Raw genomic sequence first — 11,783 nt, 5'->3', positions numbered from 1 at the left:
CACATGGTGATCACACACAGCCGCCTTCTTCTACAGGGCCCTGGGAGCTGAGCACCAAAGTCTGCCTTGGTGTAAGCTACATAACCAGTGGGGTGAGGATGATCCAGACACAAACATCAACTGGTACAAAAGAAGACTCAGCAAAAGAAGAACGCAATAGCTTCCAAAATTTGTCAGAGAATTTAATGGCAACTATTATATGGAAAGGAGCTCTGGTAGTGTAGTGCCTAAGGCACTTGACTGCTAACCAGAAGGCTGCCAGTTCAAACCCACCAGCCACTCCTCAGAAGGAAGATGGGACAATCTACTTCTGTAGTGATACTGCCTCGGATAACCAAAGGAGGGGTCGCTGTGAGTCGGGTCCGACTCGGCAGCACATAACAACAACAACAACAACAAGATTATATGGAATGATGTGAAAATCTTTCTCAGCACTATGATGTCAAGAACAGCAGTGCTGGCAGGCCATGAGTCACACCTGCGGTTGTGTGGAAGCTCAGTAAGCCATCCCAGGGCGGGCCTCACCCAGCTGACTCTCACAGAACACACGTCACAACGCCACACTGCCCTGGAGACTGTGTGCCAACTAAAGGCTTTTCCTTTGTTTTCCAGCAGCTGGGTTCTGACAGGGACTGCCTCTGTCATGGGGGATTATCCAGACAGGTATTTCCCTTACTTTTTCTTTTATAGCTTTATTCTTTGTTATAAAAATAAGTAAATAGAAGGGAACTGCCAATGTTCCCTCAGGGCCTGATTTAGTTTCACTCCTCCCTGGCTGGGTGAGACATGACAGTACAGCGTTGCCTGGTGTTAGAGTGGTGTGCAATACACCGACAGGGATCCATGGACCCACTGGACCAGCTGGAAACCTGAAAGAGGATGGAATGCTCAAGGAGTCCCACTTCCTGGCCCCTCCACCTGGTCCCCATTAAATCTCCCAGGAAAGACCATAAGCACTGACTGAGTGCCCTGGCTGGACTTGTGAGGAATACAAAGCAGCCCAGACACAGGAAGCAGGGGTAGTAGAGGAAGTGTACCACCTCAGAGTCACCCAGCTCCTGGGCTTGAATCCCAGCCATGCCGCTTTTAAGTTGTGAGAATGCGGGCAAGTCATTTTGGCTCTAAGGCACATTTCCTCCCCTTTGGGGTATAAAGTCTATCTTATAAAGCTAAGGTAAGGATTAAATAAGATAATACATGTCAAAGAATAATGAAAACTGCCACATGTGAGCCATTCATTACAAACCAGAAACTGTCTGTTACGTAATTTGCGTGGATTATTTCATCCAACCCTTACAACTTCCCTATGAGGTAGATATCACATCCTCAACTTCAAGAGAGAAAACTAAGAACCAGGGAAATTAAAGCATCTACTCAAAGTCACACAACTAATAAGACAGAGCTAGCACATAAACCCTGGTCAGTCTATCTCCAAAGTCTAGCCTCTGCTCTACCACCGAGTCCGTGCTCAATATACATGACCCACATTCCCCTCAAACAGCAGAGACAGCGAGGAAGAAGCATTCAGGAAACGCATACATGCTGAACTGAGGGCTGCTAGTTCTTCACACCGGAGGCACATGGAGGAAGGAGGGAAGTTTTGGAAGAGAAGATTTAAGGAAGTCTTTCTGAAAAAGGCAGCGCTGAATTTAGACCTTGGGGGAGGAGGGTAGAAGGCGGCAAAGGAAAACCCTGCAGACAGGAAGAGCCAAAGCAAAGACCTGGGGGCAAGGATGGCCCAGGTAGCAGCTGAGGAGAGAGAAAGGAAGACTGACCTGAGAGAGGGATGGGAAGTCTAAGCCATTATTCTGAGGGAATTCTACCTGGAATCTTCCTCACCTAGACCCAAGAGACACTCCTGCATCTGTCCTCTGGTCACACAACCCTCAATATAGGGAATCAAGATCCTCAAATGTAAAACCACATTAACCCTTTTCTTCCCACAGCAGGTTAGAATTCAGCTCTGTAAGCATGTGTTTTTTGCTAATTCCAACAGTACCGTGCGTGGCTATGCCAATTCTAGCCCAAGTTCTGGGATACCAGGAATCTCAAATGCTGCCACATGCATGTAAGTATCAACCCCACTGTGGTAGTTCAGTTTGTGTGTCAACTTTGCTGGGCCTGGTTGAGTGGCTGGGCAGCTGGATGTAGTATTCCCCATGATGAGACTGGTAATCAACTCCATAGTGCAATCTACTGGGAGCAGCTGAGCAGCTGCCTTTGGGGGTATGTGGTCTGCTTCCCATATATAAGAAACAGCTTTGGGAAGGGTCTCTAGCTTATAATATGCTTGGACCCTGCATGTAGTCATGTCGTTGCTCAGCAGCCTGCCATGCTCTGCCAACCTTGGGACTTACAATGGACTTAAATTAATGACCTGCCATGTAGTTTGGTAACATCGGGACTGTGCCATTTTACTTGTCAACCTTGGCGCTTCTCAGCCTCAGCAGCCAGCAACTGTCTGAGTAAAGAAATGCCTCCAGCTCCAGTGGGCCAGGAACAGGAGGCAGAGCTGGACCGCAAGGTTGAGGGGCTTTCACCCAGCCCCTAGAGCCTGGCACATTGAACTTGGACTTAAAGCCTCCAAATTGTAAGAATAAACTCCTGTTTGTGAAGGTCATCCCATTTGTGGTATATTCTTGTCAGAGCAGCACTAGGTAAGCAGAACACCTGCCTTCATTCAAGGCTTCCAGGAGGACAAAGAGGTGCGGTGCAGTGAATTACTTAGTATGGCTCTTCTAGCAATGGTCTTTGTAACTCCCACCAAATGACTAAGTGGGACTATGTAAGTGTGAGGTGCTGGTGGTCCACCAGGGGACTAGATAGCTTGCTAACAATGTAAATAAGGTACCTGGCAGCCTTGTGGGGGTGGGACCATGCAAATAATGTGTAAGGAACCCTAATGTAGAGATTGGTCAGTTTTGCCATCCCTCTAAGTTTAAAATAGCTCTGGTAGCCTAGTGCCTAAGGCATTTGACCACTAACCAGAAGGCTGATGGTTCAAACCTATCTCCACTCCTTAGAAGGAAGGTTGGGCAATCTATTACTGTAGTGATACCGCCTCAGAAACCCAAGGAGGGTCACTATGAGTCGGATCCGACTCGACAGCAGTGCGTTAAGTTTAAAATGAGCTGACCCAGAGGTAGAAAGGGGGGATGACTGGCATCAAGGCAGAAGAAGCAGTAGTGGAGCACATCCTTGGACCCAAGATCCCTGCACTGGACCTCCTTGGCAGGGGGACAGCGGCAGCAGAACCAAGAGATTAGTAGGAGACAGAGTAGCAGGCTTATGGGCCCACGGAGGGAGAAAGCTGAGTGCCTGCAGGCAGGAAGCTTACTGGCAGAGTGGGGTGTACCTATTGGCAGAGCTAAAGAGTTTCCTAACACTAGCCCAAGTAGGGCAGAGACCAGGTCAAAAGGTGAAGGGCCAAAGAGCAGTGTGCCTGCAGGTATGGCTGTGGGGAGGCTGATCAAAGAATTGGATCCTGAGCATTCCTGAACTTGATTTGTAACTGTGACTTCCCTAATAAAGCCCATAATCATGAGCATTGTCTGTTAGTTGTGTGTGGTCATTGCAACAAATTATCAAACCCACAGAAAAGTAGAAAGTCCTGTGGGAGGGGCAGTTAGTATCAGAATTGGTATAAAGGTTGGAGGGTTGTGGCATGTCTGACCTCTGCCTCATAGGAACCAGCCTTGAGCTGTTGATGTTCATTTTGATTCTCCTTCCCCACTTGTGAAGTTAAAAGAGGTCAGAGGACACCGCCCCCACACCCTTTTTGCAAGCGGTTACAGGTAAAAAGGAGGCTGTAGGATATGAGCTCCCCATGCAGGGATGTTAGCTTATCGGACTCTGTATTCCTCACATCTGCTGGGACATTGTAGATATCTCCTCAGTAACCTTTCATTAAGCTGAATTAAACAGAAAATTCTTCTGCTTACAGAAAAACTTTGGAACTTGACAAATTTGGGTTAAAAGCTGTCTTTGAGCACTGGGTTTATTTACACATTAACTGGATCATTTGCCTTTTTGCCTCCTAGGAAGGAAGTTCCCTCCATCCCAAAGTCTCTGCTTCAATTACTTCCAGACCCTTAGCCCCAATAACCCCCTGCAGCCTTTCTTTTTACCCTGGACACAATTCTGGGCCCTGTACTCCAGGTCCAGGGTGAGGTCATGGATTCCATCTTGCCTCCTCCATCTCCAACTGCAGGTGCTCTCAGGGCATGTCTGTGCTCAGGTTCTGTGATATGTACTGTTGCAAACGCTTAAAGCTACAATGTCCCCACACACACACTATTTCCACTCCCCGAAAAGCCCAGAATGCTGAGTCCTAACCCAGGTCTTTAGACTCACAGAGAAGGAAAAAGAGGAATAAAGATTACTCAAGCAACTCTCATCATTGGCTCAGCTCAAACCCATCACCATGTGCTCAGTTTGGAAATAAAAGGGCTCTGGTGGCACAATAATTAAGGCATTTTGGCTGCTAACCAGAAGGTCAGTGGTTCAAACCCACCAGCTGCTCTGCATAAGGAAGATGGGGCAATCTACTTCTGTAAAGAAACCCAATGGGGGTTACTACGAGTTGAAATCGACTCGATGGCAGTGAGTTTGGTTTTTGGTTTTAGTGGAAGAGGATAAAAGCAGAACCGTACAAAGGTCTATTGGTCCCATGGCCTTCTCCCAATCCACTTTAGGAAAAGGACTAAAGGGGAAATAAATGAGGAGGCTCTGGGGAGATGGTCAGCCTGAGCTTCCAGACCAAGGCTTCCTGGGATGGGCAGCAGAGCATGTCTCACTGCCTTCCACCTTTGATTTTGTGGGCAAATCACTCAACTCTGTGGAGTCTCAGTCTCCTTACCTGTTTTAAATGGAAATAATAACCAAGAACTAAATAGGACCATTGTGATGATCCAATAAAATATGAATGTGAGATTGCTTAACAAACTGTACAGTGACCTTAGACACATCTCAGGGAGTGGGATCTTCAGGTCAGAATATGTGGTTTGAAAGGAAAAGGAGAACTAAGCATCAATTTAGTTTGGCAAACTTCTCACACACTTTCTAATACAATGCATTAGCCTCCAGGGGTTATAAAAACACTGATTGAGACCTATTCCCTGGTCCAAGCACTCACAGTCTAGTGAAGAGGAGAGCTACACCCAAATCTGTATTACAAGGCAAAAGAGAATGTTGCTGAAGCAGCCACTGTGCAGAGAAGATGGGACATTTTATTCTGGCCTCAGACGTCAGAGGCGGCTTTGTAACAAACTAATAAACTTTCTGAGCACTTGCTCTCTGCCCACTGCTCCAAGTGCTTACATGTCTCATCTCATTAATCTCATTAACTTTGTGAAGTGTATTCACAGATGACAAAACTAAAGCACAGAGAAATTAATACTAGCTTGGCCAAGGTCGAGGAGCCCTGATGGTATAGTGGTTAAGACATTTGACTGCTAACCCAAAGGTTAATGGTTTGAACCCAACAGCTGCTCTGCAGGAGAAAAGAGGAGGCAATTGGCTTCCAAAAAGATTTATAGCCTTGGAAATCCTACAAGGGCAGTTCTACCCTGCCCTATAGAGTTGCTATGAGTAGGAACTGACTCAATGGCAGTGGTGTGTGGCCAAGGTTGCACAGCTGGTAAGTGGTGAAGCCAGGATTTGAACCTATCAAGCTCTGCTCCTCCAGCATAGTGAGGGTCAGGGAAGGATGGGGCAGCTGCCTCACTGGGCTGGGTCAGCCAAGAGGAGTCTCAGACAAACTCTCTACATGGCTGAAAGGCTCTGATAAGGCTTGCAGGGCTGCATCACTCAAGGAAGGTGCTGACTCATCCATGGCCTCTCCCATCCATGGGCTGCTTCTGACTCTTCTGGCCCAGGGTTGCCCCCTCTGACACCAGGCCCCTCATCTGACAGAGAAGCCTGCCACATCTCTGCTTTCCCTACGGCTGGTTTAAGAAATTATATGTCGATGCCTACATTTACACATTTACACAACACATTACTTATGGAATAATTGTTCTTATAATTAAAGGTAGGAGCTCTGGTAGCATAGTGGCTAAAGCACTTGACTGCTAACCAGAAGGCTGGCGGTTCAAACCCACCAGCCACTCCTCGGAAGGAAGGTTGGGCAATCCTACTTCCGTAGTGATACTGCCTCGGAAACCCAAGGAGGGGTCGCTATGAGTCGGGGCCGACTTGACGGCAAACAACAACAACAACAACATAATTAAAGGTAGTTCAATATTAGAGGGGGAAAAACCCTCAAATCCCAGATCTGTCACTTACTGGCTGTGTGACCTTGGGTAAGTCTTAGCCTCTCTGAGCCTTAGCTTTCTCATGTGTAAGATGTGGTTAACAATGCTTATCTTGGGCCAAAACTCCAAACTCATGGCCGTCGAGTAGGATTCAGCTCATAGTGACCCCTCCTTGGGTTTCTGAGGCAGTACCCCTACGGAAGTGGATTGCCCAACCTTCCTTCCAAGGAGTGGCTGGTGGGTTTGAACCGCCAGCCTTCTGGTTGGCAGTCAAATGCCTTAGGCGCTACACCACCAGAGCTCCCTTATCTTGGGCAGATAAATAAAATAAATTAAAGGAGATAATGTGTCTAGTATAGCTCCTGGGGTAAATAATGGTTGAATCTGTTACAAAGGATTTCCATTGGAAAATAATTTTCTTCATGACAATATGTGGTGGTAACAGCAATACTTTTTTTGTTGTTTGTTTACTTTTATTGTGGTGAAAACACACACAACAAGACATTCACCAACATAGCAACTTCCACATTTACAGCTCAAGGACATTGATGATATTTTTCGTGTTGTCTCACCATTATTGCTATCCTTTCCCAAAATATTCCACCCTCTTTTAGCATAAACTCAATGCCCCCCAAACAAAACCTTCCCTTTTCCTCTTTCCCCTATCCCTGGTAACCACTAATAATCTTTGATGTATACATATATTTTTTTCTGCCCCCCCAACCTATCTAGAAATTTTCCTTCCCCTCCCCTTTCAACCCTGGTAACCAACAGAGAAAGTTTCCTTCTATTTATAAACCTTTCCTTGCCTTACAATAGTGGACTAATACAATATTTGTCCTTCTGTGATTGACTTATTTCATTCAGCATAATGTCCTCCAAATTCATCCACATTATGCAGTGGTTTGCAGATTCTACATTATTCTTTGGATTGCATTGCATTGTGTGTATACATCACAATTTGGTTATCCATTCCTCAGTTGATGGGCACTTAGGTTGTTTCCATCTCTTTGGTAATAGCAGTACTTTTAACTAGTATTAATTTGCCACCAAAGTAACATGTTACCTTATTTAATCTTAAGCACCCTTTTTTTTTCTTCATCTGACTTAGCTTTAGAACAAGAAAGGATGCACTTAGCAGCAATTTTATTCTCTCACATACATATAAGTGCAGAGATAGATAATCAAGCAAGCTAATGCTTATTGGGTATTTGCTATATACTAAGGGACTATTCTGACTCCTATGTGTGTGTGTGTGTATATATATATATATATATATACACACACACACAGACATATACACACATATATATACATACACACACATACACCCAAGGGACTATAATGTATATATAAGGGGCTATTCTAACTATTATATATATATTCAGTAACTTATTCTGTTCTCTTAAGACCAAGCCTATAGGATAGGTACTATTTTAGCCTCATTTTACAGATGAGGCATCTCTGAGGCACAGAGAGGTAAAGTAACTTGCCCAAAGTCACTTAGCCAGTATTCAAACCCATGCAGTCTGACTCCAGAACCCATGTTCTCAATCTCTTCCCCCTCTTCCAGGAAGCTTTCCAGGCCCTCTCTAGTCGGTAGAAAACACATCCCACACCCACTGTTGTCTCCACCAGTCATTTGGAAATTACTCATGAACTGCTTTGTACCTTGCCTTCTCTGACTAGGTTGAATTGTTATCAAAATCTTCTGTTACTGAATTTTTTACACATACAAACAAGTCCCTGAGTTACTAACAAGATCAAGTGATTCTTAAGGACACATACGAATCTGTAACAATCACCTGTGAATCTTGTTAAAATGTAGATTCTGATTCAGTATATCTGGGGTGGAGATATAAATTCTCAACAGGTGTTTGAACTGGAATGAACTAGATCAAAGTCCTATTTCAAAGTGAGGGAAATTTATATCACACTAATGGGCTCTCTGGTAGCATAGTGCCTAAGGCACTTGACTGTTTACCAGAAGGCTGGAGGTTCAAACCCACCAGCCACTCCTCGGAAGGAAGGTTGGGCAATCTACTTCCGTAGTGACACTGCCTGGGAAACCCAAGGAGGGGTCGCTATGAGTCAGGGCCGACTCGACGGCAAACAACAACAATGGGCAAGTACGAGTTGTCCCTAAGTTGGAGATTCATAACCCGGGGACTGCCTGTGCATATCTCACTTTCTCAAGTACACTGTAAATGCTTTAGGCTAAGTCTTAACCATCTCCTCATCCTTAACAACACAGAGCTCAATAAGTACTCAATAAATGCTTCTCAATTAAGTGCCCAAGGTAAACAAGTCGTGCTTCCCAATCAGGTCACTTCCTCAATTATAGGTATCCAGAACAAAATATCTCCCAACGCCCTTAGGTTTTTCTTCAGAACCTGCTCTGCCCTCAGTTATCTGCAAACCTAGTCATGGACTTGTGTTTTCAAAGAGTGACAGACCCATTCTAATCTCTCTCCCCTTGCTGGGCTGACACAGTATGACTGGGCAGACAGAGATGGTTTGTGAAGGGCTATAGGCCTGGGAAAGGAAACTACAGACTTCTTTCAGGCAAAGCCAGAGATTTAGAGTCTCTTATTTCCTCAAATACTGTACTTCACCTGGGAAGAAACCATGGTGTCATTTTTAGGTGATTCATAGTAGAACATCAAACCTTATGACTTAGGTGTGCCTTGTTGAGCACTGGCCACACATAAACTGAGAATATAACAAAACCCTACATGACAGCAAAAAGAAACCAAACACCCAGTTGCCATTGAGTTGATTGACTCACGGCAACCCCACGTATGTTATAGCAGAATGGTGCTCAGAGGGTTTTCAGTGACTGATTTTCCAGAAGTAGCTCACCAGACCTTTCTTCCAAGACACCTTTGCTTAACAATTGAGCACATTACCAGTTTCACCATCCAGGGATTTCCATTGTAACAAATGGTAGTAAAAGTTCAAGTTATTTCTAAGCTTTCAAAAGGGGAGTCAGGAAGGAAAAGAAGAAGCTCTAAATGAGTGTGGGCAACTAGGACTGGTCCCAACTTACACGTGAGGGCCCACGGTCCATGTGGGTAGGAAGAGGCAGACCTCTGTCAGAACTAGCGGGGTCACACTCCTTTCATACAGCGTCATTAATTCTAAACTAGCCAATCAGAATTCCCTATCTATTATGTTTTGCTATGAATAGGAAATACATTCTCGGGGTTCAAAAATCAAAAAGCACAAAAGTATATCAAAAAGTTCCCTCCTCCTTCTCGCCCCATAGACCCATTTTCTTCCCACTTTGAAACAGGTAAACACTATTATTAGTTGCTTGTATTTTGTTCTGACAAACTTTGTGCATATATAAGCAAACCAAACTCACTGTCAAGTCGGATCTGACTCATAGCGACCCCTCTGTGGGTTTCAGAGGCAATATCTATGCAGAAGTAGATTGCCCAATCTTCCTTCCAAGGAGTGGTTGGTGGGTTTGTACCGCTAGCCCTCTGGTTAGCAGCCAAAGCCTTAGGCACTATGCCACCAGAGCTCATAAGCATATATAAGCAAATACAAATATCTAGTCTTTTCTTTACATAAATAGTAGCAGACTACACACATTTTTATGTGCCCAGGTTTTTCTAATCAGTAATTGTGCCATATTTTAGAGAAATGGACATGGAATAGGGCAGGGAGATAGAGTATCTATATATAACAAAATAGATGAACATTTGTATGAAAAACTCATGAGACAAAGAGAAGGAAACAATTTTCTGGAAATATTCATGTGAAATAACACACTGGTGAGGAGAGAAGAACCAAGATGTAAAAAAAGGTCAAGTCACCATGGAAACCACTGGGTCACACTGCTGCTACAGCCCCAGAGATGAGCTCCAGTCACTAGGCGGGGGGTGTGTGGGGATGCAATTACCCTGACATTTTCTGGTAGCCCCTGGTTAAAATCTCCATACCCAAGAAGCTCTTGGCTGGGCTCACTGAGAATTCCATCTTGCAGAAGAGAGAGAAGTGTCCATAGAAACAGGGGCTAGCCTAATTCCCATGACAATGGCTGAATGGGTTAGTGACAAGGAGATGAAGAATAATGAAAATCATTTTTTGTGAGAGACCAAGAAGAGGAAGTTAGGAAGGGGAAGTTGGGCAGGGTAAGATGAGCACCTGAGACTCTCAGAGAGCAGATTTCAAGTGGTTGAAAGAAAAAAGCACTCTAGGACCTGAGATTGAGGAAGTCAAATGACTCAGACTCTGAAATGCTATTCCAGATATGCAATTGAGAAGTAAGGGGGAGGGAAAGGGAGAGGGAGAAGCAGCAGGAATATGGAGGAGGAGGGAGAGGGAGAGGGAGAGGGTGCTCAACTGGAGGAGGACAGCCAAGTATGAGCTGAGGCTGCACCACATACTTCAGAGCATAGGAAGGCTTGGGGTGCGGGTTCCATCTTCATCCAAGAAGTCTACAGGCATAAAGGGGCCCCAGGAAATTGGACTTCAGCTCCAAGTGGTTTATCATGTTCAAGGCAAAAGGAGTCAGTTTTAGACTGGCAAGTAAAGACCAACACCAAGATGACAAAATGAGCTGAGATGGGGAGGAGGTGTGTGCTTTAAAAAGGGTATTTAGACACTTTGAATAACTTCAAGCTCCCTGGACCAAGAAAGCTACTTTCCAAAGCACTGAAGAAGCTTACCAATTAGATTGCTGATCTGCCAACTGCCATCTCTGTGGGGCAGCCTGGGAACATCTGAAAGCTGAAAGTGGTCCTGGAGATGTCTGGGAACTGAAAACACATGACCTCAAAGTGAGCTCATTTCTTTCTTTGCTATCTGATTGGTAGATGGAGAATTGCCATACAATGCAACGTACAGCTGCGGAGTTGGTTCGGACTCATAGCGACCCCTCCTTGGGTTCCTGAAGCAGTATCACTATGGAAGTAGATTGCCCAACCTTCCTTCCGAAGAGTGGCTGGTGGGTTTGAACCACCAGCCTTCTGGTTAGCAGTCAAATGCCTTAGGCACTAAGCATATCTAGATTCAAGAAGGCATCTTGTCATAGGTCAGAGAAGCAAAAGTGTAGAGAGGCAGGTAAGGGGCAGTTGGAACCATGATTCCCAAGGGGACCCAATTAAAGATTTGATGTCACCTGAGGGGAAGTCTCTAGCAGTGTACCCACAGGGCTCTTTCCTGATAAGCATTTTATCAGTGACTTGGGGGATGCTATGAAAGGCATACTTACACGGTATCCTCAAATAGTGCAGCAGAATAGGGTTGGGCTTAACAAGCTGAAATTGAACAGGAAGGATCCTTTGGAATCAGGCAGGAACAAAAAAAAAGGCTCTATATTTAAATTTAAAAAGCCAGTCACAAGTTTAGGATAGGGGAGAAGCAGCTTAGTAATAATAATGTCAAAAAGTCCTGGTCAGCAAGGTTAGGGAGTCAAAAGAGTGACATGGCTGCCAGAAAAGCTGATGTAATCTTGGGTTGCATTAAAAGGAGTAGAATGCTCTGAACTAAGGACGTGATAGGTCCTTTCTTCTGCTG

Source organism: Orycteropus afer, unplaced genomic scaffold (genome assembly GCF_000298275.1).
Source record: "Orycteropus afer afer isolate SDZICR_OR568_19922 unplaced genomic scaffold, OryAfe1.0 scaffold00014, whole genome shotgun sequence".
In the NCBI taxonomy this organism is placed as follows: Eukaryota; Metazoa; Chordata; class Mammalia; order Tubulidentata; family Orycteropodidae; genus Orycteropus; species Orycteropus afer.
Note: the sequence above shows the minus strand (reverse complement) of the source record.